General features: G+C 41.6%; 1 long non-coding RNA gene and 1 pseudogene across 1 annotated transcript in view; both read left to right on the top strand.

Annotated features, from left to right (window-relative positions):
* LOC149985523 (uncharacterized) overlaps positions 1-26,401 on the top strand; it is a 509,038-nt gene that overhangs the window by 400,013 nt on the left and 82,624 nt on the right. The window lies entirely within an intron of this gene.
* Positions 5,158-26,088, top strand: LOC149985524 (uncharacterized; annotated as a pseudogene).

Consider the following 26,401-nt stretch of genomic DNA (forward strand, 5'->3'; position numbering starts at 1 on the left):
ACCCTACACAGGGCAATGTCCCCAATCACTACCGTGTGGAATTTATATATATATATATATTTTTAACTTCCAGCAGCATCTGGTGTCCCATCCAGGGAGTGACTGACCAGGACCAACCTTGCTTAGCTTCAGAGGCAAGCCATCAGTGGGCCGCAGGGTGGTATGCTGCTGAAACTCAGTATGCCATGGGCTCTCCAACCCTGTTCCTGCAGCTACCCAGTGCTTAATTTGGGAAACCAAGTGAAGTCTGTTTGGGAACATCGACGGTAACATGTTTTCGCAACGAAACATATTTCACTAAACAGTTGACAGCCCTTCTGCACGCTCTATAAAGGAATAAAGGGGAGAGAGGAGGAGATGGAAATGCATGGTGGTGAGAAATTCTGTGTAGCTAAAGCTAATGTGCCACCCAATTAATTATAAAAATATTTTTTTTTAAATCCCCTGTCCATTTCGTTGTGTTAGGCTATGAAACAACATCCACAATATTGAACTTCTTTCTTCAAATTGATCATCACAGCAAAATGAGTTTTAAAAGCAGGATACTGTTTTGATAAGTGTTGGATGTGATTTTTGATCCCATTTGCATTGATGTCAGAGTGGTTAGATGGACAATAGAGCTCTGAGTACCAGGCCATTAGCTCAGGTCATGAGTTGGGTACAACCAAAGCATGTCCAGAGTGCATAAGAGGAGATTACGTGACTCAAGGTCATGTGGAATTTTACTGCGGTCATGACTAATGACTGCCGATGTGACGGTAAAACGGTCACCCCAACTGCCCTATGCACAACCGAAGAATTCCGTCACAAACTGTCAGAAACCGTCTCAGGGAAGCTCATCTGCGTGCTCATAGTCCTCACCAAGGTCTTGACCAGACTGCAGTTAGGCGTCATAAAAGACTTCAGTGGGCAAATGCTCACCTTCGATGGCTACTGGCACACTGGAAATGTGTGCTCTTCAAAGATGAATGCCGGTTTCAACTGTAACGGGCAGATGACAACGCAGATGGCGTTGTGTGGCCGAGCAGTTTGCTGATGTCAACATTGCCCCCCGGTGGTGGTGCTGTTATGGTATGGGCAGGGATAAGCTACTGACAAAGAACAGAATTGTGTTTTATCTATGGCAATTTGAATGCACAGAGATACCATGATGAGATCCTGAGGCCCATTGTCGTGCCATTCATCCGCCGCCATCACCTCATGTTTCAGAATGATAATGCAAGGCCCCATGTCACAAGGATCTGTACGCAATTCCTGGACGCTGAAAATGTCCCAGTTATTCCATGGCCTGCATACTCACAAGATATGTCACCCATTGAGCATGTTTGGGATGCTCTGGATCAATGTGTATGACACCATGTTCCAGTTCCTGCCAATATCCATCAACTTTACACAGCCATTGAAGACTAGTGGGACAACATTCCACAGGTCACAATCAACAGCCTGATCTACTCTATGCAAAGGACATACAGTGCATTTGGAAAGTATTCAGACCCCTTTCCAGATTTTGTTACGTAACAGCCTTATTCTAAAATGGATGAAATCGTTTTTTCCCCTCATCAATCTACACACTATACCCCATAATATCCCAGAAATGTTTGCAAATGTATAAAAACAAATAGAAAAAGACTGAAGTATCACATTTGCATAAGTATTCCAAACCAGTCAAGGACAGTCAGAGACTTGTCCCGAAGCCACTCCTGAGCGCTCTGGAGCAGGTTTTCATCAAGGATCTCTCTGTACTTTACTCTGTTCATCTTTTCCTCGATCTTGACTAGTCTTTGATACCGCCACCATGCTTCCCCGTAGGTATGGTGCCAGGTTTCCTCTAGACATGATGCTTGGCATTCAGGCCAAAGAGTTAAATCTTGGTTTCATAAGACCAGAGACGTGTTTCTCATGGTCTGAGTCCTTTAGGTTCCTTTGACAAACTCCAAGCGGGCTGTCATATGCCTTTTACTGAGGAGTGTCTTCCGTCTGCCCACTACCATAAAGGCCTGATTGGTGGAGTGCTTCAGGGATGGTCGTCCTTCTAGAAGGTTCTCCCATCTCCACAGAGGAACTCTGGAGCACTGTCAGGGTGACCATCGGGTTCTTGGTCACCTCCCTGACCATGGCCCTTCTCCCCTGATTGTTCAGTTTGGCCGGGTGGCCAGCTCTAGGAAGAGTCTTGGTGGTTCCAAACTTCTTCCATTTGATAATAATGGAGGCCACTGTGTTCTTGGGTACCCTTCCCGAGATCTGTGCCTCGACCCAATCCTGTCTCGGAGCTCTACGGACAATTCTTTTGACCTCATGGCTTGGTTTTTGCTCTGACATGCACTGTCAACTGTGGGACCTTGTATAGACAGGTGTGTGCCTTTTTCAAATCATGTCCAATCAATTGAATTTAGCACAAGTGGACTCCAATCAAGTTGTAGAAACATCTCAAGGATGATCAATGGAAACAGCATGCACCTGAGCTGAATTTTGAGTTTTTAAGGTCTTTTTTTAATCTTTTTTCTTTATACATTTGCTAAAGTTTCTAAAAACCTGTTCTGACTTTGTCATTATAGGGTATTGTGTGTAAATTGATGAGAGACCTTTTTTATGTCATCTGTTTTAGAAACGTAACAAAATGTGGAAAATGTTTAGGGGTCTGAATACTTTCAAAATGCACTATACATGATAATATTATTATGGACAAAAGAGCAAGATATTTTTATTTGTCAAATGGTAGCCAAGCATCGATTGTCATCACGTCACCAGCATAAGACCCTCAATAATTATTGGAAAGGAGCATCAAGCTCATCACCTGGCACTTCACCACCCTGTGAAGTTCATTATAACTTATTTCATTTGTTGCCGAATAAAGTGCATGATTTCCTAACGAATCATAGTTGGAGGGTCACAGAACATGTCATCGCGTGACTCCAAGTTTACTTCGATATGAGGGTTATTATATAAATATTTTCGCATAAAAGCATTTCCACCAACATTTCTCTCATAATTAATTTTGCAGACAAAAAGAGGCCACCTTCACTAGCGTATTTAGTTTTGTCTACATTTGGAAAGTTTACCGTCAAATGTTCTGTTTCCATCAGGCATGTCATGACATTTTTTATCTGATGGAATTTAATCACAGTTGAATACCTATCGAGCATGCATGGCACCCGCCCAGAGGCCCTGACCTGCAACATTTTCTCTGCGCCACATGGCAAAATGTATAGAATTGCAGGAAATCAACTTTAAAACATAAATGTTTCTCTCCACCGTCAAATCTCGCATAGGCCCCCCAAAAGGCTTGAGGCGGTCCTGAGTGGGAGGAGTTCTAGTTGGATGGGTTCATTGCAAGGACTGGAATGGAATCAATGGAACGGTATCAAACACATCAAACATATGCAAACTGTTCAATTTATTCAATTCCAGCCATTACAAGAAGCCCTTCCTCCTAAAGCCCCCCCCCCCCCCCACCAGCCTCCTCTGATTTGGCCCTTCATCAAATCAAATTTCATTTCTCACATACACGTTTTTAGCAGATGTTATTGCAGGTGTAGTGAAAAGCTTGTTCTTCCGTAATGCAAACAGCTCTTCATTTGTTGTTCTTTGAGTATAGTCCTTCTTTGAACATAGTCCTTCTTTGAGTATAATAAGCCTTTGTTGAGGCTTGCTGACAGAAGGTGGAGCCTAAGGATAACAAAGCGAGCAAAATGTGAGACATCTGAGTCAGAGCACTCTCCACAAAGACTACGGCCAGATATATATTTCACCTCTGGTTGTTTCCCGTGCACAACTCTGGCGAGTTTGTCTCTGACCAGCTTGTGCAAAGATTCTGGTATCTGAAACAGACGTTTTTTCAATTAAGCCATGTGTCAAATGTAATGATGTAATGAACGCATGTTCATGAGAAATTCTCACAACATACAATGTTAATGAAACATTCATATAGCTTTTCAAGGACCCAAATAAATCAGTCCCTGCTCTGTCTACAAAACAAGAACACCTTAAAAATATAATGATGATTGTCCGGCATGAACAGCCCCAGAAGGTTCACTTTCTCGTTGGCTAGCAAATTTGCTGAGGATAATGGCTCTGGAAAAAGCTATCTTCATAACCATTTTGTTCTCAATCTGAAAATGAGACCATATAATGACGATAGCAATTCCAACATAATTTGAAACAGAATATATTCTGGTTAATCAAGGTCTGAATTAGAATGCTCTGACTCCCTACAGAAACAGTAACTGACCCATGTGCATTATCAATCAGTCAATCAATCAATCAATCAATCAATCAAGGCTAGGAAAAACTCCCTAGGAAGGCAGGAACCTAGGAAGAGACCTAGAGAGGAACCAGGCTCTGAGGGGTGGCCAGTCCTCTTCTGGCTGTGCCGGGTGGAGATTATAACAGTACATGGCCAAGATGTTCAAACGTTCATAGATTACCAGCAGGGCATTACTCTTACGGTCTCAGCTCTTTGTCTAGCTTGATTTCCAGTGGGTCTGTAGCCACAGCCATGAAGCCCAACAATGTGCACAGCTCCTCCCGCTTCACTTACAAGGGTGCAGATGCTTCAAACACAACTGCAATGCCTCCAGAGCTTTATCGAACTTTGCATTAACTGAATCTGCAGTTCAAACAACAACAAAGCAGTCACACCACCACAGTTTTGGGTAAACAGCTTAGGGGTGGGACTGGAAAAATGTAACCAAATTCATAGACGGGTATATGGATGCAGGGACTGACCATCCGTGAGATCAAAATGATAGCTTTGAAGTTACAATGTGTTTAGTTTACAATGACATTGTTTACAAACAATGGAGTAAAACAAGCTTATATTTTGGGTTCTGATGGGGTTAGACAGTTGAACTAAGCTCATGACACATTGGTAAGTAATATTTTTTAAGAATAAATGTCTGCATATAATTTTTTATATTTTTTATTTTAAAAAATTATGTAGCAACCGCATATTGCCCCTTTAATGCAGCATTACAACTAGCTGGTAATAGAAAAGGTGCCATCTTGACCGAAGTCACATGAAGTGGTCACCTAGAAGTCCGGTAACCCCAATGTATATGTCGGACATGTGATTGGCGAGCAGGGGCGAGCGGTCGGGCCGGCCGTAGTATTCACCAGTGCTTCATACAGCATCAGTTTGGACCATTGTTTGCCTGAGCAATGGTGCTGGCCCTAGCCAACAAAACAGCACCTGGACACCTGGGCAGCTCACGACTCACCTCCACCACCTGCTGGTCAGGCAGGTACTCCAGACAGACCAATGCTGCTGAAAGCCAATTATCCTCCGTTCCACAGAAGAAAACATACAATTTTGTGCCACTGAAAAAACTGTTGACCTCACCAACAGGAATATTGTACTCTGTAGGCCTGTATGAGATCTTCAATTATGGTCGAAATATTCATATAAGATATTAAATTAAGACCGATAAAAAAAATCACACAACATACTGTGATTCCTTGAAGGCCCTCAGGGTCTCATTGTCCAGGTAGTTGCTGGTGTACATCAAGTGAGGAGAGAGAGGCCTCTCTACCTTCCAACAGATTGTCCAGCATAGGAAACGCTACTAGCTGCAGCAGTCTCAGAATTGTCTACTCCTGCCTCACTTCATCAACCAGAGTAAAGGAATGGACTGTTCTTTAACCCTACTCCTGGGTACCTTACATGGCTCGACATTAAGTTTTTGCCCGACACCAGCATCCCTGATGTACTTAGTTTTAGTTGAATCTGGTGTATATGTCCTGGGCTATAACAAAATGTGCATCCCTGTGGGTTCCCAAATGCTAAATTGAAGAGTATTAGACAGTATAAACACAGTAAACAGGTTTCCATCCAGACTGTTTATGAGAGGACAAAAATGTAACCTGATGAAAACAGCTAATTTGTCAGTAAACTTTCTTGATGTCGACAAAACAAAATGCACTAGAAAAGGTTAAATCATTTTTTAATCATAGATGCGACAACTGCACTGGAAACGCTTTTGTGCAAATATTGACAAAATAACCATCATGTCGAAGTAAACTTGCAGTCAAGCGATGTTATGTTGTGTGGTCCTCCCACTGAGATTTGGAAAAGCATGCTCAGTTGATTAGGCTACAGATGAGGTTATGGTTATGATGAACTTCACAGGTGTCACGCCCTGACCTTAGTTATCTTTGTTTTCTTTAATATTTGGTTTGGTCAGGGTGTGACAAGGGTGGTGTGTTTAGTTTTTGTATTCTCTCGGGCTTTTCATATGTCTAGGGGTTTTGTATGTCTTGGGGTTTTACTAGTCTAGGGGTTTATATGTCTATGGTTGCCTAGATTGGTTCTCAATCAGAGGCAGCTGTTTACTGTTGTCTCTGATTGGGAACCATATTTAGGTAGCCATATTCCTTGCTTTATCTGTGGGTTATTGTCTATGTCAGCACTAGTGTTTATAGTGTCACGGTTGTTTTTGTTAGTTTGTTTAAGTGGTCTTCCTTTAATAAAGAGGAATGTATTCTCATCACGTTGCGCCTTGGTCTCCTCGTTACAACGACCGTGACAGCAGGGTGGTGATAGTGCAGGGTGGTGAGCTCGATGCTCCTTTCCAATAACTGTTGAGGATCTTTATTTGTATTGTGGCGACATGATGATCGGTGCTTGGCTGCCAATTGGCAAATAAAAATGATCCCACTCTTATCTTTACCCTCAGCATGTACCCTCCGCACTGTAGAGTGGGCATATTTGCTGTTTATCTTAGACATTGTCCAAAAACCGTCAACAGAGATTTTTTAAAAATAGGATGGAAACACAGAAGTTTAGTTTTTTATTTATTTGGTAAATGAAAAGTTATACAACTAGTGCTTTTTAAGTGCATTACGTCATGACCAATAGTTATACATCTGCAACAAGTCAGTTTGGAAATACACCTCTTTTGGGAAAATGCAATTTTTTTTCATGCAGATTTGAGAATATTGCAATGAAAACATTTCTCCTGTCAGAAAAAATTGGACTCAAATGTATAGATACTATATAAAATGTAGTCTCTGGTTTCAATTTGACTTTACACTATGATAGTAGATGATGACTTACAGGTCTGTGGAAATGAAGCGCCATGGACTGCTTGGATTGGACTGATGCTCAGATTTCCCAACTGTCTCCAACGGTTGGCAGTAGAATGGCCTTACTGAAGAGCTCAGTGACTTTCAACGTGGCACCGTCATAGAATGACACCATTCCAACAAGCCAGTTTGTCAACTTCCTGCCCTGCTAGAGCTACCCCGGTCAACTGGAAGTGCTGTTATTGTGAAGAGGAAACGTCTAGGAGCAACAACTGCTCAGCTGTGAAGTGGTAGGCCACACAAGCTCAGAACGGGACCGCCAAGTGCTGAGTGTCCTCGGTTGCAACACAGAGTTCCAAACTGCCTCTGGAAGCAACCAGCACAAGAACTGTTTGTCGGGAGCTTCATGAAATGGGTTTCCATGGCCAGACAGCTGCACACAAGCCTAAGATCACCATGAGCAATGCCAAGCGTCGGTTGGAGTGGTGTAAACCTCGCCGCCATTGGACTATGTATCAGTGGAAACGCGTTCTCTGGAGTGGTGAATCAAGCTTCAGCGTCTGACAGTCTGACGGAGGAATCTGGGTTTGGCGGATGCCAGGAGAATGCTACCAGGTCCAATGCATAGTGCCAACTGTAAAGTCTGGTGGAGGAGGAATAATGGTCTGGGGCTGTTTTCATGGTTCATAAATAAGCACTTTTATTAACTTCCGCTATCCTCAAAGTGTTGCTAAATTAGCTCTTCACTTCAGTTTGATTCTCAAAACATTCACTTTGGTTGGAGAGTGAGTAACGTAAGTGTTTCCTTCCCTTTGCACAGGTAAAATAATGTGCAGTCACATATCTGGCATGCACACAATCACCGGTCAGGTTTCCACTAGCTTCTGTGGCCAGTCAGATTCCACAGCCACAAAGTCAAAATTGTCAAAACTCTTAATTTAAGGTTAGATTTAGGTTGCAAATTTAATATTAAGATGATACATTTCAGAAATGTGCTTTTTGTAGATATGTGTGCTGTGCATTCAGGTGTCAGAACACAGGTCCAAATGATGTCCAGTTTTGTTTGTTTTTCTCGCGCGCTGGCCTGGCTGTGTGCGAGCGGGTGATTACATTTAAATAACAGATGGCTAGCTAGGCCTACAACATTGCCTTTATTACTTTCATAAATGTAGCTAACTAGCTAAGCAAACAACACTGTCACTATATAATATTAGAAACCTTGCTAGATTTACTTAAAATCACTTATTGTGTATTCTCAAAAGTGTGCTTGTTTCTTCCCATCCAAAGGAAATCAGCTGTGAAATTGGTAAGTCACCAACCATGCTACCTAGCCAGCTAACGTTAGCTCGCTGGAAGGGGTCTATCAGTAAGTCGGTGCCTTGTTCTGGTTTATAGGCCCTTGGACTTGAAGACGGTTGGTGAAAATGATTTACAGGTAGCCCAGACTTAACCAGGGTTGTACAACCTAGGAACCAAACGTAACGGGGAAACCGACCTGAATTTGTCATGTAGAAAAACACGTTGTAAAATACCATGTGTGACTAATACACCCGTGACCCCAGGCTCTGAGGTCGACGCCATGTAGCTAGTCAAAGGCACATTTCTCTAAACAGGGGTCTGCTAACTATATAGGCCTGGAGCTACACCAGTGGGTCTCAGCCAGAGGTCCTATGGGTGCCCGAGTGAGCTTTTAGGGGGTTCCTGAAAAGGCAGGGAGAAATCTAGCCCAGTGTAGCTACGATAACCTACCGTTACTCCTTAAGGTCCAAGGACCTGGCTATTTTCAGAGGTAGGCTGGCTCTGACAGGCAAAAACTATATCTAAATGTGAATTAATTCTCAATTGTGATACGGTTCTAGAAAACATAAAGCCCTTTACTTTCATATCACACCAAAATCATTTCACAAATACAAAAATATACACTTACTGTTGTAACCAGCTTTATTACAGTTGAAGCTGACAGTATTTTTCAGTTCAATTACGTTTCTGGCAGCGTTCCTTTACACACGGGTGTTCAGAGCATGCTAGATGTCTAATTAGCGCAGGTGGTCGCCTTGACCGTCCATCTGTCTTCCGTAAACACGTGCTGTAACATGGAGATATGGACATGTGCGACACTAACCCTTTAAAAGTGTTTAGTCATTTAAAAAAACGTATTTATCGGGGTATTTTTCTCACTGTTATGAGAGATACATTCCTTATGTTTCCAAAACCATTCCACAAGCTATGGGTGTTCACGTTCAGACCAAGTGTGAGGGGATCTTAACAAAAATCCGCCAGGAAAAATATACCTTCATCAATAAGCGCTAAAGATACCTCATCGATAGGCGGTAACGGTAGTTAGCGTCTATGAACGGGGAAGGAGCAATCTAACAAATACAAAACTAGAAGATTGATCAACTAGAAGATTGATCACACAGAGACAAGGTGATGCTGAAGGTTTTTATTCAAAGAGATAGACATGGAGGCAATCAGTGAGATGTACAGGACACAATTCAATCAATTAATTAGTTATTCCAGTTTAGTGCTGAGCGATTAACCGAAATGTTGGTTCTTTTTCTGTTTTCAAACAACTAATTGACCAACACCTACCGATCCTTGTCATCAAAGCCCCATATACTACCCACCACTGTGACCTGTATGTTCTCGTTGGCTGGCCCTCACTACATATCCATCGCCAAACCCACTGGCTCCAGGTCATCTATAAGTCTTTGCGAGGTAAAGCCCCGCCTTATCTCAGTTCCCTGGTCACCATAGCAACATCCACCAGTAGCACGCGCTCCAGCAGGTATATTGCACTGGTCACCCCCAAAGCCAATACTTCCTTTGGCCGCCTTTCCTTCCAGTTCTATGCTGCTAATGACTGGAACGAATTGCAAAAATCTCTGAAGCTGGAGTCTTATATCTCCCTCTCTAACTTTAAGCATCAGCTGTCAGAGCAGCTTACTGATCACTGTACCTGTACACAGCCAATCTGTAAATAGCACACCCAACTACCTCATCCCCATATTATTACTTACCCTCTTGCTCATTTACACATCATCATCTGCACATCTATCACTCCAGTATTAATGCTAAATTGTAATTATTTCACCTTTATGGCCTATTTATTGCATACCTCTCTACTCTTCCACGTTTGCACACACTGTACATAGATTTTTCTATTTTTCTATTCTATTGTGTTATTGACTGTACGTTTGTTTATGTGTAACTCTGTGTAGTTGTTTTTGTCGCACTGCTTTGCTTTATCTTGGCCAGGTCGCAGATGTAAATGAGAACTTGTCCTCAACTGGCCTACCTAGTTAAATAAAGGTGAAATAAACAAGCAATAAAAGTATACCTTATTTACTTTGAAGATCTACAAGGTGCCAATTTTGTCAGACAGCCCCGGCAGCAGCTCAATAGAGATGACTTGGGAATGAAATAATAAAGTAATCGAATCCAAAAATGTAATCTACACAACAACTTAAATATTTTAGTAAAACATTTGGAAGAAATGATGGTTAGTAACTGATAAGCAGTAATGGGCAGTACCTACCATCATGGGACTTAAAAAATATATATTCTGTGTTACAGCATTAATCCCGAACCAACCTCAAAAAGCCCTAATCGCTCATCACTATTCCAGGTATGCACTGTTCCCTTATTTGTTGCTCTATTTTTCAGTTGATTTAGGTCAGGATTGATTTAAAGTCCTGAATCATATTTGGACACAGAGAACCGATGTCATACCTGCTAAGTGCTCGGGTTCAAATAAGCTCATGTTGAAGTGAAGCAACCCGGTGATGTTGACATACAATGATGCAGAATAGTTTCTATTTCAATGTTATAAAGTTACAGTGACCAAGGTTTTCAAAATATGGCAATTTGTGTGTTTTAGAATATTTCTAAAACTATTCAGCTGTACCGTCCATCTGCTGTAAGTGTGTACTCTGGTCATCTCACGCCTCCTAGTGCTAGTAACAATTATTGGTGAATGCATAGGATTAAATGCAATTATTAGGGTACACATGCGTTAAACACCTTATGGATTATAGCTGGCAGGGATGATAAAGCTGCCGACCATGCGGAAGCACTTGCACATAAAATGTTGATGTCGCTTGCTAGATATCATATCTTTTTTTTGTCAAAATACTGATAAGGTAAAAGACCATAGTAAAAAGTATGTTACTGCTTGGCTGAAACCAAAGCCTCCACCCACCCTGGCCCACCCTGGCTAAGGATTTACTGTATTGTCTAACTTGGATGTTATATTTATTGTAGTTAACCTTTTATTTAAACAGAGAGTCACATGTGAGGTTCTTTAGTGAGCTGCCAAATATTGTTTGGCAAGTGATCATGTAATTCTGAACCTCCCAGTCATCTAAATAATTTAAAATCATCCCATAAAGGAATCATCATATAATGGAAGCATACTAAACAAAAATATAAACGCAATGTGTAAATTGTTGATCCCATATTTCCTGAGCTGAAATAAAAGATCCCAAAAATGTTACATATGCACAAAAAGCTTATATCTACAAAATGTTGTGTACAAATTTGTTTACATCCCTGTTTGTGAGCATTTCTCCTTTGCCAAGGTTCGCCATCCACCTGACAGGTGTGGTATATCAAGAAGCTGATTAAACAGCATGATCATTACAGAGGTGCACCTTGTGCTGGGGACAAAAAATGGCCACTCTAAAATGTGTCACACAACATTATGGCTCAAGTTTTGATGGGGCATGCAGTTGGCATACTGACTGAAGGAATGTCCACCAGAAGCTAGAGAATTGAATGTTCATGTCTCTACCATAAGCCGCCTTCGACCTCTTTTTAAAGAGTTTGGAAGCACGTCCAGCTGGCCTCACAACCGCAGACCACATGTATGGCATCGTGTGGGCGAGCAGTTTTCTTATGTCAGCGTTGTGAACAGTGCCCCATGGTGGCGGTTTGGTTATGGTATGGGCAGGCATAAGCTATGGACAATGAACACAATTGCATTTTATCGATGGCAATTTGAATGCACAGAGATACCGTGACGAGATCCTGAGGCCCATTGTTGTGCCATTCATCCACCTCAATATCTTCATGTTTCAGCATGATAATGCACAGACCCATGTCGCAAGGATCTGTACACAATACCTGGAAGCTGAAAATGTCCCAGTTCTTCCATAGCCTGCATACTCACCAGACATGACACCCATTGAGCATGTTTGGGATGCTCTGGACCGACGTGTACGACAGTGTGTTCCAATTCCCGCCAATATCCAGCAACTTCGCACTGCCATTGAAGAGGAATGGGACAACATTCCACATGCCTCAATCAACAGCCTGATTAACTATGCAAAGGAGATGTGTCGCCCTGGATGAGGCAAATGGTGGTCACACCAGATACTGACTGGTTTTCTGATCCACACCCCTACCCATTTTTTAAGGTATTTGTGACCAACAGATGCATGTCTGTATTCCCAGTCATGTGAAATTCATAGATTAGGGTCTAATGAATTTATTTCAGTTGAGTGATTTCCTTAGATGAACTGTAACTCAGTAAAATCTTTGAAATGTTTGCATGTTGTGTTCATATTATTTTATTTGCACAGTCAGTATTTTCATGCTATTGTGTGGTCATTTATTTTCTACGGCATGAATTTATGATGCTTGTTTACTTCATCTCTTACAACATTATTGAGCTCAGTCATTACCTGGTGGTAATTATGTAATTGTGGTGTAAGAGCCCTAAATAGTTTGCTGTAGCTGTGCTTTAAGCATTTAAGTCAGCCCAGCCGTCGTGATCGATGACATTGTGATTAAATACGTATCAACTTCACCTCAGGGCTTTGGTTATGGCAGTGGTCTCCCTCAGTGCATTACAAGACAATAGTAATAAAACTCGAAGGTAATAAACCCTTCATGTTGCTGATGGGAATTATCCCGTTGTATGGATGGTGTCCTTTTAATTTGGCTTTTCATGGCTTATAGAATTGTTTAATATCTGCTCAAATGAATCAGAGGACAGGCAAATAAAGAAATTGCCCCCCCCCCCCCTCCCCAGGTCACAATGTCATTTATGATAGTAGCAAATTCTAACTGGTTCATTTAATCCCTGCACTTGATTGATAATGGGGCAGGTTGAATGGAGAAAATACTATTTTCTATCAAAGGATCGTCGGCAGTGGAGACCTCCCACTTAAAAAGTGGTCATGATGAGGAGACAGGGACCATCTACAGGTCAAATTAAATAACTTATTTCATTTAAGATGAATGACAGGGCAATTTGTCCATTCAGTGTAATGGCTCTGACCCCTATTAGACTCTCAGGACAGCTTCATTTCCACCTTGATGGGTTGAAGATGTTATTCTCAATGCAGTAGAATTGCTACTACTACCAAATCATTGCACTGTATACCCTGCAGTTCTGTAACGTTAGGCGTATACCAAATATGACTTATTTGCTATATTATATTATATATATTGTTTTTACTTGTACAGGAGTTATCAGAGTGTTAATTAGTCCCAACAAAACCTCCTGACCTGAACGTCTTGACGGATCTCAGTGCACACTCAGGAAAACTCCCCGCCACACTAAGCTAGGGTTACTGTGGAAAGACATAAATTATAGAATGCATTTGAATTCTTATTTCCCTAACTTTACAATACAATTATTGTATTTATTTTTTTTGGACTGGAGGACACGACTTTGAAAAGGAGCTGTCGTTATCATACACCCCTCACGAGACAGACAGTGGGATAATTTCCTTACAAGTGTTGGAATTTTAAACAAGTCTTCTTGCTGCAGTGGAAGAACTACATATTCACATGGAATGGGGATTTATAAACACCCTTTAAATATCTCTTGATGTTACTGTAACATAAAGCCGGATAATAGAAGAACTACATATTCACATGGAATGGGGATTTATAAACACCCTTTAAATATCTCTTGATGTTACTATAACATAAAGCCGGATAATAGAAGAACTACATATTCACATGGAATGGGGATTTATAAACACCCTTTAAATATCTCTTGATGTTACTGTAACATAAAGCCGGATAATAGAAGAACTACATATTCACATGGAATGGGGATTTATAAACACCCTTTAAATATCTCTTGATGTTACTGTAACATAAAGCCGGATAATCTATTTTTACGTTCTTGGAAAAACTAACATTTTCAGGAACGTCTCCACAACAACAACTTCCTCTTCATCCCATTATTTACCAGGAAGAGCTCGGACACGTACGGCTCTATTTGGCCAAGTCATGAGGAATTGGGGAGTGTAATTTCGTAGGAGGTGTATTATGATTTTTCAGAGGAAGCTCACCGCCATTTTTGGCCATCTGGACACAAGCCAGCTGTAGTTGCACATCAGAACGGGGTCATGCAAGAAAAAAACCTGATGAATTCTCGTATTTGCTTGTAAAAAGGGGTACCCTGGAGCAAGCACTTGAAACCTGACACTGGACATGTTTAAGATTATAAGAGGAAAATAAACTATTGTCTCTTGCCTTTTATTGTTATTGCCATGTTTCTGGAACAGAAACAAAAGTATTGAATCTATGTGATCCTCAGGCATGCCATTAAAGTAACACTTTGTAGTTCTTGGGTTTATAGGTGTGAGGTTAAAAGGAGAGGATGTCACGTCAGAATATCTTGCCCAAGATAAATTCCATCACGTTTGTTTTCCTATATAGTGTGACGATGGAGTAGTGGCAAATATTTTAACTACACTGATTTTTTTTATAATCATATGGACGTATTAGGGGCATGACGTCAAAGTCTGGGTATCTCATTGGTTTACCTGCATTCAAACTCCAGATTCTTTAATGCCCAGACTAGCAATTAAATGAAAGCCGATGATAGGCATTTATCTGATCTTAGAATACTGTGTTGTGAATTTTCACATAAGGTTATTTACATGTATTCAGATTACATATGGGATAGGCCTGACAATGTGTTTTGGCTCAGGCATTATTTAATCTGCTGTTGCCTCTTGATTTACTTGGATAACCAAGTTTAATAACCTATTTACTGGGCTCACCACCCATTATTCCTCTGCAAACTAACAGCTTAATCTTGTGTGCACTTTTCGAGTATGCAATGCATAGTTTAATGGGAACTTAAATAAACTCCATGAGCCAAATGCCACACGCATATGCAAATGAACTATATGTAGAAAGCGTTTTCCTTTTACCTGCTTTCCAGGGCACTAATATCACCACTCGAATGCACCCCTACTTCCCCGAAGATATTGGGATGAACTACTGAAACTCAATTCATAGTTGAGCCTCCCTCTTTGAATTTATTCTGTAGACCGGTATCCAACTCTGTCTTTAGGAAAAATGTATTGGTATTGATCATGATTTGTTCAGTCATTTTAAATGTTTGCAGCCGTTTTTATCTCAATATCAAACCATTTCTGGTTAACAATTAAGTACCTTACTGTGGTTGTTTTCAATTACAATGGTAAAAAGAAACAAAACTTGTTAACGCTGTCTGGGAGTTGTCTGAGTGAGGGGGGGATACTGAAAATGAGCTGTTATTGGCAGAGAGGTTTGGAACTCTTTCTTATTGGTCTTTGGCCATGCAAGGCCAAAACTCCATCCCACCTGAACGGGCTGAAATCTCAGGCGGCGTTTTCAAACCGCTCTTACACTAAAAGGGCAATGTCATCATTTTCACAGTATTTTTCCAACCTCACAGTGTGGAAATATTTATAAAACACTGGAGAATCAAGATTTTGACTGCACTAGGCCTTTTTGACGGCACTGCGAATAATACTCTAGTAATAATTTAAAATTTGAGATTGACTATGTATTTTATATATTATTTGTATGCACTTTGCTTCCGGAGGGTGAAACTCAGTATGAAGAAAAGATTAGTAAACTTGTATCGAAGGAGGAAATTAGAAAAGCAGAATATCTCACAAATGACAGCACCCCTTTTTTCTTTTCCTTTTCTCCAGATTTTTCACCCTCAACACCCCTACTTCCAGCGGCTATGTGGTGGAGTGGAAGCATGACTGTGGTTACGTGCACACAATAATACGGTTATTGTGGATTGTCAGATTAATGTAATAGTTTGTTTAAAATGTTTACATGCTTTGCAGGAAGAAGGATTTGCCTACTATTCCTGTTTACATGGACACATCTGAAATCAGGCCAACTGATGGGACTTAAATAAAATGCAGAAAATCGGCAATCAAAATGAGCGTTCTAACACATCTGAAATCAGGCTACCTGGTGGGACTTAAATTAAATAAATGTAGAAAATCGCCAATGAAAATAAGCGTTCTAGCACATGGTTATATCATGTTATTTTTGCAAAGACCATTTGATTCCGAGTTCGGATATATAAAGTTTGTATGTGAAAACTATTTATAAAATGCATACTTTCCGTTTCTCTGAATTCACTGCACTCGTGCAAACGCAGGAGGCTTGGGTTGCTGGTGCTGGCACATGCGCAGATCAAATACACCGCTGGATAAAACTGTAAACATGTTTTAGTCGGCGTATGCTTACTTCGATTTTGACCTTAGGATAAGCAGAGTAAAGTGTTTACATGACTATTGCCATACTCGGCCTACTGCCATAATCAGTTTTATATCAAATTATTGGTGTGCATGTAAACATGCTCAATGTATTTTTTGTGTCCAATTTTGCTTTATAGTTTGGAAACATTTGATTCTGATATCATGACATAATATCAGTCCCAAATCAGAGGTGTCGAAGATGAAACAATATGATAAAGCTATTCTTAAAAATTTTTTCCCTTTATTCATACTATTTTTTATTATTATTTCAAATGGTGTTGTACAAATGCAGTAATTCAGTAATGCCAAAATGAAGTTACTGAGTTTAGTTTATAGTTCACAAATACTATTCTATTGATTCTAATAAACTAAATACATCTATTGTGACAATGTTTAATTGAAGGGAAAGCACCAGCTGAACAAGGAGATTAACAGTCTGAAGGAGGAAGTGAAATTGTTACAGGCAACATTTCTAGAAAACACACCAGGAAGAATCCCCTCCGCTTTTCCCCCGTTTTGGGGGATATGGGTGAACGATGTGAAAAGCTATCCCACCGCTGGCCTTATGAGTTGGTGTGTATGTGGAATAGATACTGGGTTGAGACAGCTGATATATGGAAGTCCCCATGGTTCACTGCATTTACAACCTAACCCTGCTCTTGAGGAATGCAGGCTCTTTTTTTTGACATTTTATTTTGGAGTAAAATAATTGACTTCTTGCTTATATCAAGGCACAATTGTGTTGACTTTATTTGATGTCGTACTGTATATTAAATCATTTGTATGGTTAGTTTAAATGAATGTTATTTGCACATATGCAAGGCTTTGCTTAATACTACAAAACTTCCCTGAAAGTCTGCACTGTAGACTGTAAACATAACCGTCTTTTTACAGCGGTTCTACAGTTGTTCGAGTACAGTTTGGAGAAGAAATTAAGCGAGCTGGTACGGATTCCAATTATATAAAATGTCGACGGGGGAGAGTGGGAGTGGGCGGAATTAAAGAGGAGGATGAGGGGGAGGGATTGGCTCATCAGGAGTAACGGATAGGGAGTGTGTGACACTTGAACTGCCAGTGCAGCCGGGAAAATATCACTATAATATTTTACAACTGAGCCTCACTCTGTTTAACCTTCCAGTGGCAAAGAAAAAAAGCGTCTTGATTCAGACAATCAAACAAAAATGACAGCGACGAACAATAAAAGGCTCTCAGGCATGTGTCAAGTTGACTCCTTATCTCTAGGAGGGGAGCCCGGCGGCCAAGATGTTAAACAAAGGTCCTCTCAGCCCAAAGTGACAGCAAACTCTTTCCCAGTATCCTCCTTTGTGGCAAACGGACTTCGAAAAATCAGACCAATCCTGACCTGATCTGCTGAGAGAGAACCCACTTTACTTCTAGTTAGAGGAGCAGAAGCTGCAGCTGCAGACCCAGACTAAAGACAGCCACCTGAACCAACTGGCGGAAGTGGAGAAGTGGTTTGGGGCTCTTTCCAGACAGTGGGTCATGGTCAAGCAGGCCCACAAGAAGCTGGAGCAAAATGGTACTCCCACCACAGCCATGCCCACTAGAACATGTAGACATTTTATGTCAAACTTAAGTTGCTCTTATACCTGTGCAGAGGAAGTTAATGTAAAGTGTTACCATACGTTTTAAAAGCCAGACTTTGCCCAAGACTCTAATATACACTGAGTGTACATAACATTAGGAACACCTTCTCTTTCCATGACATAGACTGACCGGGGGAATCCGGGTGAAATCTATGATCCCTTATTGATGTCACTTGTTAAATCTACTTCAATCGATGTAGGTAAAGGGGAGGAGACAGGTTGAATAGGGATTGAGACGATTGAGACACGAATTGTGTATGTGTGTCATTCAGAGGGTGAATGGACAAGGCAAAATATATAAGTGCCTTTGGAATCTGTGTGCAGGCCACACATTACCAGGTAGCTTGTCTGGCATTCAACCAGTAACTCTGTTGTGCTTGGTTTTTGAAACATGTTAATCTTTTGCCCCTAAACCATAGTATCACTATTTATGTAAAGTAGTGATACAGTTACGGTGGGGTCAGCAGCTGCTATTAATTTAAAGAAGATAGGAATACTTTTTTCCACCTTGTGGAGTTAATCTGGAGGATGTTACTTTTCCATTTGCAGTAAAGATAAAGCTGCAGATGCAGTGCATTCGGGAAAGGGTTCAGACCTCTTCCCCTTTTTCTACATTTTGTTACGTTACAGCCTTATTCTAAAATGTTTTACATTTTTAAAAAAGTCCTCATCAATCTACGCACAATACCCCATTATGAAAAAGGGAAAACAGGTTTTTAGAAATGTTTGCAGAAACAGAAATACCTTATTTCTTATTACCTCCGAGACAGGATTGTGTCGAGGCACAGATCTGAGGAAGGGTACCAAAAAACATTCTGCAGCACTGTAGGTCCCCAAGAACACAGTGGGCTCCATCATTCTTAAATGGAAGAAGTTTGGAACTCCCAAGACTCTTCCTAGAGCTGGCTGTCCTGCCAAAGTGATACATCGGGGGAGAAGGGCCTTGGACAGGCAGGTTACCAAGAACCCGATGGTCACTCTGAGTTCCACAGTTCCTCTATGGAGATGGGATAACCTTCCAGAAGGACAACTATCTCTGCAGCAATCCAACAATCAGCCTTTTGGTAGAGTGGCCAGACAGAAGCCACTCCTCAGTAAAAGGCAGGCTGGCTGGCACATGACCTTAGACTGGGGCGAAGGTTCACCTTCCAACAAGACAACGACACTAAGCACACAGCCAAGGCAACGCAGGAGGGGCTTTGGGGCATGTCTCTGAATGTCCGTGAGTGGTCCAGCCAGAGCCCAGACTTGAACCTGATCGAACATCTCTGGAGAGACCTGAAAATAGCTCTGTAGCAACGCTCCCCATCCAACCGGACAGAGCTTGAGAGGATCTGCAGAGAAGAATGGGAGAAACTTCTCAAATATAGGTGTGGCAAAGTTTGTAGCGTCATCAATCAATCAATCAAATTTATTTTTAAAGCCCTTTTTACATCAGCCGATGTCACAAAGTGCTGTACAGAAACCCAGCCTAAAACCTTAAACAGCAAGCAGATGTAGGGGCACGGTGTCTAGGAAAAACTCCCTAGAAAGGCCAGAACCTAGGAAGAAACCTAGAGAGGAACCAGGCTCTGAGGGGTGGCCAGTCCTCTTCTGGCTGTCCTGGGTATAGATGAACAGCAGGGTCAGATAATAATAATCACAGTGGTTGTAGAGGGCGCAACAGGTCAGCACCTCAGGAGTAAATGTCAGTTGGCTTGTTGGCTTTTCATAGCCGATCATTCAGAGTTAGAGACAGGAGGTGCGGTAGAGAGAGAGTTCAAAACAGCAGGTCTGGGAAAAGGTAGCACGTCCAGTGAACAGGTCAGGGTTCCGTAGCCACAGGCAGAACAGTTGAAACTGGAGCAGCAGCATGACCAGGTGGACTGGGGACATATGACCAGGTGGACTGGCATCATACCCAAGAAGACTTGAGGCTGTAATCTGGTGCTTCAACAAAGTACAGAGTAAAGTGTCTGAAAATGTATGTACATGTGATATTTCCATTTTTTATATATATATATAAATGTGAAACAATGTTGATAAACCTGTTTTTGCTTTGTCATTATGGGGTATTGTGTGTAGATTTATGAGTGGAAAAAAACTATTTAATGCATTTTAGAATAAGGCTGTAACGTAACAAAATGTGGAAAAAGTTAAGGGGTTTGAATACTTTCTGAATGCACCGTATATAAATCCCAGAAATATTTAACTTGGTCAACAATTGCATGATTTCATTTCATTAATTAATTTAGTTCAGCAAGCTTACATTTGTTCAATGACTTTCTCTTTGTAGTCTCTGATGCCTCTCTTACAGTTGAAAATGTCATGAGACTCAACAATAAAACTAATGTCTGTAAACAGAAAACAAGAATCCACAATCATCTCCTTAAAACACTTGAGACGTGATCTAAATATGAATTTTAAAAGAGCATATCGACTGCTGTTTATAGGGAACAATTGGGTAGAGAAGGCAGTGTCTGGAAGTGTAACTCAAATAATTATCTGCCAAGGAGATCAATGTCACGCCCTGACCTTGGAGAGCCTTTTTATGTCTCTAGTTGGTTTGGTCAGGGTGTGACTTGGGTGGGCATTCTATGTGTTGTATTTCTTTGTGTTTGGCCGAGTGTGGTTCCCAATCAGAGGCAGCTGTCTATCGTTGTCTCTGATTGGGAATCATACTTAGGTGGCCTTTTTCCCCACCTATGTTGTGGGATCTTGTCCTTGTATTGTTGCTGTTGAGCCCTACAAGGCTGTTGGTTCTCTCTTTCTTGTTTTTCTGGTGATTATTAAAGAATATGATTAACCTTCCCCACGCTGCATCTTGGTCCACTTCTTCAGACGAAGAAGTGATCATATATCATTGTTGTGCAGTATCTCTGTAATATACATGTACAGCATTCACTGTACTATAAAGTGCCGGAGACTGAAGGTTACACACATTTGACCATGACATCATTTTGTTACTTTTCCCTCTTATGGATGTGGATCAGAGTTTTGGGGTCTCCAAGTTTGTAAATGAAAGCACTCTTATGTTCTTGTCTTCGTCAAGGATGTGGAGAAACTTAATAACAAGCTTCTTAAGGCCAAAGTGTCATCAGTGGGTGGATCTGGAGAACTGCAACCTCATAGTCAAAGAGCAACCCAGACTGCATGTGGTAAGAGGGATTTCGTTTTTGGGAGAAAACTGGATATGTAGCAGGGTATTTATTACCTTGTATATCAAGACAAAATTAATGAAATGTTAATAATTAAACAGGTTTTTATTTAGCAGGAAACAGAAATGAATTAAAGGAACTCAGCGAAGAGTGTACGACTGAAAGGGCTGGAGAAAAGGTCAGCATCCAAACGGTCTTTCCCTGCATAGCATAGTGTATTACATTGGCCGCTCGACGGGGTGAAAATGTTAAAAGGTGACATTTGATTGATTTGGGGAAAGTGTGTCAGTGTAAAATGAAGGGGGTTGGTTTGTGGGGGTTAGGGGATTCCCACACGGGGCAGGCAAGCGGTTGTGCTTTATGTCATTAACACAGCCCCCACCCCTTTGTGTGTGTTCAAGAGGTGATGATCTCACTACAGCATGTCCAGCAGGTTCTGCTGTCATCAACTCAGGCTGTGAGCTGAGTGGAGCTGGAGGTTGAAGCACAGCGGAAGGAGTACCCGATCAGGCCTTTTAGCAGTTATTAGTGTCTCCTCGTTTCAAATAAGCAAACTAAGCTCAAGAAAATTGTTTTTCTTTTCAGATTACAAAACGGTCTGCAAAATTCACTTTCCCGTTCCATGTTTATTCTGCTCTATTACAACTTATTGCATTTTTTATTGCCCCGTGATTTTCTGAAAATAGAACACAATTTGATAGGTATGATTTAAATGACCAGAGAGTACTGTTGATGGTTTAATACAAAATGGTGGAACAAACACTTCCTCTGTCACTCTCTTTTCGATCAAAGACTTCTTAAAACCAGTTAAATGATTATGAAGTGAATTTCTACAAGGACAGAAATAAATGACGATAGTCTTCGCCGCACATAAAGATGGCGGACTGCACTATATATCACACTTTGCACATTAGTACACACGAAGTGCAACTGAATGATAGTGTGTTTATCCCCTGTTTACAGCCGCGTATCTTATTGCCTCTTACTCGCCCCCTCTACCCCAGTTTAATTCACATATTCATTCATTTATTAAAATCATTATTAACATGACACAGCCCAGCTGATTTGTATTGGCTTCTCTTCCTGTTTAGATCCCTCAGTCCAGGTTAAATAAACACATAAAAATGTATTATTGCACAAAAAAACCTCTCGGGTGATTAATTTTATTGCAGGCCCTTAAAAGAGAACATGAAGTGATCCGAGAGAAAACCCAGGAAAAACGAAGACTGATCTGATGGAGGAGTGCAGAAATTCAAAGATGACACTGGACAGTGAGGTGTCCCTGAATATTGTCAAATACGGTTGAAAAGATGCTGTGATGCACTGGACAAACATATTCAATGGACCAAGTCTCTCCTGTAATGTAAAAGCGTGGTCAAACTTAACTAGACACGTGTATGTTTGTGTCACTGCTTCACACAGCTGAACACAGCTGAGCACACTAAAGTTGTGTTAAAATTGTGTGTACTGCGTGTGCTTAAACAGAAGCTTCTGTGACATGTGGGGATCCAGTCAGTCCAGCTTCTGATCACCTTCACGAGAAACACATAGAACTATCATCCCCATGCTATACTGCAAGCAGAACGCATACAGGGCCTAGAGGTGGGGGACAGCAACGTTTGCCAAATAAAAATCTGAGTTACACATGCTGACATATGCTGAGTGTACAAAATACTAAGAACACCTTCCTAATATTGAGTTGCACCCCCTTTTGCCCTCAGAACAGCCTCAATTCGCTGGGGCATGGACTCTGCAAGGTGTCGAAAGCGTTCCACAGGGATGCTGGCCCACCTCAATGTTTACCACAGTTGGCGTGTTGGCTGGATGGCCTTTGGGTGGTGGACAATTCTTGATACACACAGGAAACTGTTGAGTGTGAAAAACCCAGCAGCATTGCAGTTCCTGACACAAACCGGTGCGCTTGGCACCTATTACCATACCCTGTTCAAAGGCACTTAAATCGTTTGTCTTGCCCATTCACCTTCTGAATGGCACACACACACAATCCACGTCTCGACTGTCTCAATGCTTAACAATCCTTTAACCTGGATTTAAAAAGTGACATCAATACGGGATCACAGCTTTCACCTGATCAGTCTGTCATGGGAAGAGCAGGTGTGCGTAATGTTTTGTACACTGCTGATTAATAACAGAGAGACAGATGTTTAATTGCTGTATTTCGACCGTACACCATGAATTCCTCAATAATACTCTTATCGGTTATCGTTCGCCTATACAGAGTGGGCTGAAAGACAACCAGAACCCAGAGGGTGAAGGCAGAGACCAATCTGCTAAGGGCATTCCTAGAGAGGATGCAGATGTAGTGGATGGAGAGGCACAAACAGGGGAATTGTTACAAATGTGCCAGGTAAGATGCATTATATTGTACAAACATAACATTATATTGTTTGCCAGTCATTGCCATTGCATGATTCATTACCATCGCATTCAAGTTAATTGCATATTTAATTGTGGCATCGATGTTGGTTCAATAACTTTGTAGAAATTGTCCCAAATGTATCTTTGGTGTTGTTTGGCTATGTGGTTTACCAACACAGATCAAAGCTGTGAAGTCGGTCCTGAGGGGTGTTTGGAGACTGTGATGGAGGTCTCTCCACAGACAGCCAACTATAAGGTTATCAACAGCGTACAGGTTCCGATCCAGCGTACACAGGCATAAAGGGAGGTGGAGAGAGACGTCAGGGTATTGACAAACCTAGCTTAGTGCTCCTGCCACTAGCAGGAAGTCTGGAGTGGTTGGCCTCGCTCCAGTCTGGATCTGCAGATGGTCCGACCACGGTCACAGACGTGGTCCATGTGCTGAGTATCTGCAGAGCAGGGGAAGGTCAGCCAGCTGACTCAAACAACAAACGTAACTCCAGTTATTCCAATGATCCAGTCTGCAGTTTGATTAATAATGTCTGGATGTCCATCTAACCGACAAAGGTCACTCTATGAGGGTGCAATCTGGCTCTGAGAACAGGTCTGTCTGTAGTGGGCTAGACATTAACCCAGTGGCTGGAGGAACAAGGGCTGGATGGCAAGAACAGAGGGTGTATACACCAGAGATGACAACCAGCCAGACGTGATAAACACGGAGGCAGCCAGAAAAGCAGCATCATCATTTCAGGACATTGGCCCAGTCCGAGCTGAGACCCCATCGGCAGTCTCACAGTCCTCAGATCCATGCAACGCGCTTCCTCAGAAGGTCTTTGAAATCAATGTAATAAGATGTCACACGCCAGAGGTCAACAATGTGTCACCTAGCAGGTCATTACCAGCTTCAGCCCAACACAGCAAAACACACATTGAGAATACAACAGAGCAAGAGATAACGGGAATATCTTGTCTTCCATCAATGCCCCTGAACCTTCCACAGCAAAACAGCCCCCAGAGTGTTGTTGCACAGGACTGTGCTCAGTTGGACTATAATATTGCCACCAAGAAGTCGGAGGATAAGCATGAACAACCAGCTAAAGACTGTGTCGGTGACAGAGGGCACACTGGATCCTAACTGTCAGGAGACCTTACCAGAGAGTGGAGAGCTTGATGCGAGTCCTAATGGAACCCATGGAGATGATGTCCCTGAACATCCTTCTTCAAATGTTTGTGTGGACATTGCCGGCCCTGTTGGATCCCAGTCCCAACCTTCTCCACTTGCTATGGGCTCACCACAGTCTGAGAGGGTTCATGAAGGCCACTGCCGTAACTCTACAGTGGAGGAAAAGTTGAGACCACAACATGCCAATGAAAAGGATGCTGCAGTTACGCACAACAACCCACCGACGTCAAAGCCCCCAAGAATTGAGACCGATCTCTCCTCCAAAAGCAATCATTCAAGACAATCTGACCCGCTAAAAGTTGAAGAGAAGACAATGCGTTTTTTGCAAGCAACAAAAGATATGAATCATCATTTGTGTTAACTGGACATACATTCCAGGAACATGCAGGGCATCGCAATTAGTCAACGTACGAATGACATTAGGCCTACAACCTCTACATGCCAGATATCTCCAGTGTCTGAACTGAAAACCAAACAGTCCTCTGGGTTCCAACAGCTTCCTTCTCCATTCACAATACCCATCACCCTAAAGGGCAAGCAAAACAGTGAGTATGTCAGTACAGGTGAGTATGGCAATCAGTTAGTCTTCAAATAATCTTTCGAAGTACTTTTACTCTGAAAAAGGAACATCGTTATTTTGCGACTTCATGATTGCCTCCTTGCGATTGGCATACCTGATATTTGATCAAGGGAATCTGATTGGCTTGAGTATATCTTCCATTCCCTGTTTGTCATTCAGATCCGTCAGTGATGACCACGTCTGCAGACTCACAGAAAGCTGACAACATCCTGACTTCCCGCAAGACAGATCATCGAGGGAAGTGGAACAAAATCAGAGATACCTTTCATGAAATATCAATAGAAAAAGTGAGTTCATATACAGTATCTAAGGAGCAGTTATGCAGAGCAATGAAAATAACTTGAAGCTCACTTTTTTTTCTTATTTGACAAAAACGTTTCAGCCGAGTGAAATGACAGCATTTTTCTCAGTTAGAGGTTGATGGAGAACAGCAGTATCTCGACTCCGGAGGGATAGATTAGTAGATGCGATCAACCATGCTTGGGGAATGTCTCGAATGTTGAATCAACTCTTCCGCATAAGTTTATAGGGAACCCTCAGACATTTCTGTCAAATCACAAGTGACAGAAAACAGTTAAAACAATTTCAGATAATTGTTTCCTGTAAATCTTTTTTATTTTGTATCCAGGCCTCTGGGTTGAGGGTCACAGAGTCTGAGTCTTAATGTTGAGGGTCACAGAGATACTACTGTGGAGGGGTTGGGATTTTCAACGTGTGTTCAACACATACAACTCACATACTACTCACATAGAGAATGGAGTAGCTGTGGGAATAGGCTACCTAAGGATACTTTGCTACCTCTCCTCACTCACTCACTCACACACACTCACTTACTCTCTCGTCACAATCATCGCAGTGTGTCAGTCTGCTGTTTATTAGAGCCAGGTGCTGTGAAATGAGAAACAATGAGCATGAGTTACATGTTTGAGGGGAAAGCACCTAAAACATGTAAAGGGACAATTTCAACAAGTTGGATC

The sequence above is a fragment of the Oncorhynchus mykiss genome, chromosome 1 (genome assembly GCF_057628025.1).
Source record: "Oncorhynchus mykiss isolate SJ-2025 chromosome 1, ASM5762802v1, whole genome shotgun sequence".
Lineage (NCBI taxonomy): Eukaryota > Metazoa > Chordata > Actinopteri > Salmoniformes > Salmonidae > Oncorhynchus > Oncorhynchus mykiss.